This window comes from Dasypus novemcinctus, chromosome 8, assembly GCF_030445035.2.
Source record: "Dasypus novemcinctus isolate mDasNov1 chromosome 8, mDasNov1.1.hap2, whole genome shotgun sequence".
Lineage (NCBI taxonomy): Eukaryota > Metazoa > Chordata > Mammalia > Cingulata > Dasypodidae > Dasypus > Dasypus novemcinctus.
In genome coordinates, this window is record NC_080680.1 from 109544274 (window position 1) to 109551293 (window position 7020).

Consider the following 7020-nt stretch of genomic DNA (forward strand, 5'->3'; position numbering starts at 1 on the left):
TTAAGTGCTTCCTACTGCCTGCCTCCCTTAAGGGAGTTGGAATTTTGAAAGTTTTCAGCACTGGACCAGTCAATTGCCTGACTCCACCCTCTCCCAGCCCAGGTTCCTCTCTCCCAGGTAAATCAGGCTGACTCTCCCCTTTTCCCAGGGGCACCTCTTGTCAGCTGGTATGCTCCCTAAACTTCAGAGGGGGTCCAGGTAACCAAATCCATAGAAAGGAAACCCCTTTCCATCCTTCGCCATAACACACTTACTCCTGGAGAATGCACCCTCCCACTCAGTGCCTGGTGGGAGTCCGGGTTGCAGCAGCGGCTTTTTGCCTTGAGGGAGAGGCTTAGCTGCCAGTGGCTTCCAGCACCAGGGCGAGTCATGGTTTTCTCTTGGACTTTTTATCTCTTTGTCCTGTTCCTTCTAGATGGATGCCCCGAAGCCTCGTGCTCCATGGGTTCCCAAAACAGTTCACTCAGGCAGGCTCTTGCCCCTTCTCAGCCGTTTTTTGCGAGAGAGGTGGTAAGTGCTCACTTAAACTGATGCCATCTTGCCTCTTCCCTCCCAGTGATATTTTACCTGCTATTGTATTATTTATTTCCCTAGGTTATTTCTGTATCGAATTCAGCTTTATTTTGCAATTTTTGCCTATTTCTTGGCCTTACCTTTGGGTCTATACCTTTAAAGATTCTATTTTTCCTTAAGTTTGTGGGAAGCATGAAGAAACTCACCTGAAGTTTTTTTTCCTATTACAAATCTTTTTCAAATGCATGTTTTTTCTGTAGAATATTTTTCAGGCCCCTTTTTAATTCTGACATCTTGAATGAGAAGCGTTTCTGCCCCTACTGGCCTCTCCTTAATCAAGTGTTTAACGTGAACAGGGTGGGTGAATTATTCCTGGATCTCCTCCCTATAAATATCACCATTATTAGTTTTTTATTAGTTTTTTGTTTTTCAAGACTTTAAACTGGAGGACTGACGGTTGCATATTTACATTGCCCACTGATTAAGGTGAGTGAAGAGGCAGAATGCTGAACCATCACAGGCAAGACTTAATGATTGTTTATCTTGCTATTTCTTTGAAGCTGTTGTGCCAGTTACTGTTCATGCCCACCTCTTCATGTGCCATGGCTATGTCTAGCTTCCATTCTTGTTCTGCTGCCCAATGCCTCAAAAAGAAGCCTTGCCCCATTGGGGAGAAATGCTGCTCTTTCTCAGAGGAGGCTTGCCACCTTTTCCTGCTCATGTGACAGCAGCATCATGCCTGGGATCTCCTAAAACAGCTGCTTTTGGATGTTGCTGACCCACAGCTATCAATACCGTTCCAAGGAGTGCTACCCTTTTACCCAGTGCTACTCTCACCCCAGCTCTGCTCCTCCACATTCGTGAGTGTCATTGGGGTTCTGCCAGGATAGCCTACCAACTTCTTTCTCCTTAGAGGATCTCGAGTGTTGTCCCTAGTTGTTATCTTTCCATCTTGTTTCATCAGAATCTTTCAGAAGCCCACGCATCCTTTCTCAGTTTTTAGCAGAACAAATTTCCTCCCATTTTCATTCCTTTTCTACTTTCCACGGGATTTGGGAGGGTGTAGGGGAAGTTAAGCCCAGTTTTTCCAAGGATCTCTTAAATCCATTCCCTTTCTTCCATCCCCAGTATTATTGCCTTATCTCATATCTAACTTTATTGCAAGGGTTCGTTGAACAGAGGCTTGGCTCCTAGGAGATATTTAAGTAATCAAGTAATTGGACACAATCAAATTGGACACAATATCAACTAATCAAAAACTCCTGTAATGTAGCTTGAGCTGATAAGTTCAAGGGTGCTCAGAGGGGGCTAGCAGGAGGGCTCAACGATACCATTAGGTCCAGGCTCCTCCTACCTTCCTGCCCTACCATCCTTGTGCTGTACCCCCCGGCTGTGCATGCTTTCCAGAAGGGGGTGGGGGCGAGGCCGGAAGAGGCAGCACCTCCAGATTCCTGCTTCTGTTTCTTTGACTAAAAGTGTGTTTCATGGCCATGTGGAAATTGACTCCTGCTTTTACAGACTCTGTGGCAGAGTCAGACAAGGAAAAAATGGGTTGAAAAATGAGGTGTGAAAGCTAAACTCTGGTATCTGCCACATTGTTCATCCCTAGCAACTTCTGCTTGGGGGTAAAAATAATGGTAAGATACGGCTTCTCTCCTAGCCCCACACTCAGAATTTTGCTTTTATGCAAAGGGGGAAAAAAAACAGGTAGGAGACTGGCTCTAAGTGAGTGTTTCTCATTTTTTGCCTCTTCTACCCCCCTCAAAATCTCAGTCACTCCAAATTAGGGGGTATCAGTTGTTTCCTCTCAATTTCCTCCACTTTATCCCACCACACTGCACAATTCTTTTGAGAATAACAATGAAATATGGGTCTCTGATATCTCAATTCAGTAGTTGTTGGGATTTGCACTATGAGGTTGTTGCAACTTTTCCCTGGATTTTTCCTGGTTTATTTTTACTCAGTAATTGTATTTTCTTTTTATTAAAAAAAATTTTTTTTTATATTATAATCTCTTTCAGGGAGAGGGGATTTGTAAATTTGTATTTATGTCACCAGCTTTCCTAGAAGTATCTATATTTGAATGAAGATGATTTTGTGCCCCCACCCCCTGATCTGCCCTTCAGAACCTTACTTTCCATATTTCTAGTAGTCCAGCAGTACTTCATTTCTTCTCTGTCCTTTCCCTGTCTGCTCTGAAGGATCCTTGGCATTTTGGACCACACCAGAACATTAAATGACTTTTTCCATTTCTTTTGTGTGTCTCAATGGCCACAGCAGGTTCACAGTTGCAGCACAACTGCTGAAGGTCAGGGAATGCTAATGGGACATTTAGCAGCAAGTGCTCCTGTTTGACTTTTGTTGAAAACAAAATCGAATTGACAGAAGGAGAAAGTGCAATTCCAACTTGATGTAGAAACAGTCCCAAGTTAGGATTTTTATGTTAGTCACTGACAGATGTAATTAAAGATACTATTTCAGAAGGAGTAATATCATCACTCTCATCCTCACTCTACAATTTGCCTTATGAGTGACTGGTAGATTATTATGGCATGAATCACTAGACGTATTTCTCAAATGCTTCTTTTGTAGCATACAAGATAGATTTTGAATGTTCTTCATATATATGCAGTAAAATATGTACATTAGAATTGCGTTGAAAATGTAAGATTAAATGGGTGATTTCAAGCAATTTAGGATGTGTACTGCTACAATTAGAATTCAAAAGAATTTTCATCCACATACCTGTGGAAACATTATCCTTGGGGTAATGTGATAAAATGAGGTGATTTTGGGGCAGAAGATCTAAGGACAAATTCTAGATCTCACATTTGTGAACTATGTGAACTCAGACAAATCACTTAATACCTGACTCTTAGTTTTACCATCTACAAAATGGTGATAATAGCATATGTCACAGAGTTGGAAGTATCATGTGGCATGATGTTATATGTAAATTGCAAAGCATTATATACATATGTTATTATTTAGAATGAAACATAAATTCATGGAGAGTCTATATTACTATGGATATCCTTTGACTGTTTATTGCAACTATTCCAAGGCATCTAATTGAACACTTACAGGATAGTGCAAATAAGGGAGAATTATAGTTTGAAAAGTTCTTTTCTCATATTTGGATTTCATCTTTAAATTTTCATGTGACTAATTATTGAGAAGATGAGCTTTGGCTCTTGAGCATGAATTTACTAGTCTTAACTCAAACCCATCTCAAACTAGGTTAGTTAAAAAGATGAATTTATTGGTTCATATGAGCCAATGAATGGATGAACTAAGAAGACTCTGAAAAGGCATGGATACTGGTGGGGCACAGAAAATGCCAGAAGCGAGGACTCAATATTGCAGGGACTCTAGGACTCTGGCACTCATCTCTGCTTCCATCTGTGAACCAGCCTCTGTCCTTTCCCTGAAAGCAGAAAACATGATTGCCTAAACAAACAAACAAACAAAGAAACAAACAAACATACAACAAATCCGCCCAACTGTCTTAGTTTGCCAGAGCTTCTTTAACAAAGTACCCCAGACTACTTGAGGTAAATAACAGATACTTATTGTCTTATGGTTCTGGAGGCTAAAAGTGCAAATCAAAGTATCCGCAGGGACACACTTGCTCTGAAGTCTCTGGGGTTCTGGCAGTGGCCAGCAATTTATGATATTCCTTTGTTTGTGTCAAAACTCAGTTTCTGCGTCTGTCTGTCTGTGTCCACATTTTTTCTCCTTATGAGGACACCAGTCATACTGGATGAGGGTCATGCTCCTGGAACTGGGGGTTAGGACCTAAGCATATCTTTTGGGGAGATGCCCAATTCAATGCATAATATCAATTTTTCCATCTCATAGATTTGTTTACATTAGGGGAATGTTCCAGTAATTTATCTGGTTTAAATCGTAAAATCTTAAGGAAGGGTCTCAATGGCTAGATTGGTCAGATGTCCGTCATTGGACATTATCTGTGGTCAGAAGAAACTAAGATACTGGACACTTCCAAGATCACCATGTAATTGGAGAAGAGGGGAAAAGCAGATCAAATAGTCCCATAATGTTCAGTATATACATTTCATGTTTGTTCTAATAATATTTTGAAAAGCCCATTCTTTAGTCATTATATCAATAGAAGTATCTGCTGTTCCTAAGTAGACATTCACCACATATACTGTTCTACATAATCAGATAGTATGAGTAATTTTAATACAATTTGGCTCTGTAACCATCCCTTTGAAGCAACACGATTCTTTTTTTTTTAACAAATCAATTTTATTGATACATATTAATAAAGTATAAATCCTTCCAAAGTATATAATCAGTGGTATTTGTTATAATCACATAGTTGTACATTCATCACTTCAAACATTATTAGGGCATTTTCATTATTCCAATAATAATAATAATAATAAACAACTAATAACAAAACCTATCATCCCCTCTTAATTTCTCTATGCTTCCCCTGCTGTACATAGCTGCTATTCTGTTTCATTTCACTAGTTTATTTGTGTTTACATTGTAAAAACAGTCATATATGCAATATTATATATATTTCACATGAGGTTTCACTGTGTTATACAGTCCCATATTACATTTTCTTGCTTTCCTTCTAGTAATATACACATCATTGTGCTTGATCATCCTAGGCAACAACTGAAACAGATATTTGTACAAGGAGAGTGGCGTGCTACTCTTGCAAATGCCAAAAATGGGAAAAATGTCTTCAGAATTGGATAATGGGTAGAGACCGAAAGAATTATGAAGGGCTTGATAGAAAAGTCCTTGATTGCTCTTAAGTGATGGCTTGTGGAAATGTGTATGCTAAAGATACTTCTGATGAGACCTTAGAAAGAGATGATAAACGTATTATTGGAAACTGGAGTAAAGGTGATCCTTGTTTTAAAGTGGCAGAGCACTTGGCAAAATTGAGTGCTGATGGCAGAACATGAAAGCAATGAACTTTGGATATTTAGCTGGGGAGATTTCCAAGCTTAGTGTGGAAGGTACAGCCTGTCTTCTTGCAGCCTATAATGAGAGAGGAAAGGGATAAGCTGAGAACTGAATTTCTGGGCACAAAGACACCAGAGATTGATGATTTGGAAAATTCTGAGCCTGTCTAGAACAGGGCTCCATGAACAGATTTAACTGAATATGGAACCAGTCAGCAATTTCTGTGGCAATCAGGATTTAAAATACAGTTATCCTGGAAGGATTGTGTGATGGATTGGACCCCTGTGAACTACTGACAAGTTTTTCTGAGAGAATTGTGTGAGTGGAACCACTATCAGCCTGGACTAAAATTGACGGAGAAGGGACAAATTGAAGGAAGAATGGCTTCAAGGGCAAAACTATGGAAACTGAGGTCCAGACTGGAGAGATCTCCTTGGGCCAAGAGGGTGAGCACACAGATGTGCTTAGAAATGGTGAACCTGCGCTGGCACTTGGAGAGGATGGGCCTCCTCTGCCCCAGGGTTCACAAAGAGTGCTGCCACCCCAGTGCTCTGTGATGGTCCTGTGCGCTGGCATTTACGGAGAGTATGGCCATCACACCAAAATTTGGAGATGGTAGGGCCTGTGTCCTGGGGATTTTGGAGAGTCTGGCCATCACCCCAGTGCTATGGCCTGTGCCCCAGTGTTTGGGGAGCACTTGGATGCTTCACAAGCACTTGGAAGGGTGGGGCTTCAGACCTTGAAATCTAATGGAATATGCCTGCTGAGTTTTGGAATTTTTGGAACTTGTGACCCCTGTTTTCCTTCTAATTTCTCCCTATGGTAATGGGGATGTTTATCCTGTGCCTGGCCCTCCATTGTATACTGGAAGCAGATAACTTGCTTCTAGGTTTCACAGGTCCATAGAACTGTGAATTGTGCCCCAGGATGGACCATACCCTTAACTGATTTTTAAAAATAATTAGTTTTATTGGATATGTTGTAAGTTTACTGAAAAACCGTGAAGAAAATACATATACTGCTATTATTAACCCTTTGCTTTAATGTGGTACCTTTGTTACAATTGCTGAAAGGATATTATAATTGTACAATTACATTAGGTGTATTTTTCCCCATATACAACTCTATTATTAACTCCTTGTATTAGTGTGTTACTTTCTCTTTTCAGGAAAAACCTTATTTTTTTAATTTAAAAAATTTTTACAGTTTGGGAAAAACACTTGGTTCCATATAGTTTGGTTCACTTAATTAAAATTTAATTTGTTTCTTGATTCACTTACATATAAAATTATAAAGAGAGAAAATGTGAAAAGGGGTACTAGGATTTGAGCATAGTGTTTATAGTAAGAGTTAATATTCTATAAATTTCTTTGATTACTTTTTTTACCTTGTACCCTCTTAAAGGATTATACTTAATGTCAATTTTTCTATACCTATTATACTTCTTTAAGTTACATTTTTCTTTTATGTATTAATTATGCAGGTAATACATGTTGGTGATAAAATTTTTTATAATCTGTAAGTAAAACAGATTAGTCTGCTTTTACCCCTATT

At 39.4% G+C, this 7020-nt stretch overlaps 1 protein-coding gene across 4 annotated transcripts in view; it reads left to right on the plus strand.

Moving 5' to 3' along the window:
- Positions 1-5512: 5512 nt before the first annotated feature.
- LPAR1 (lysophosphatidic acid receptor 1) overlaps positions 5513-7020 on the plus strand; it is a 410361-nt gene continuing 408853 nt past the window's right edge. The window contains exon 1 of one of the 4 annotated variants that reach the window (XM_071217066.1): positions 5513-5912. The gene's annotated coding sequence lies outside the window, so the exon portion shown is untranslated. The remainder of the gene's footprint in view (positions 5913-7020) is intronic. The other 3 variants (XM_071217070.1, XM_071217069.1, XM_071217068.1) reach the window with 3 other exon arrangements.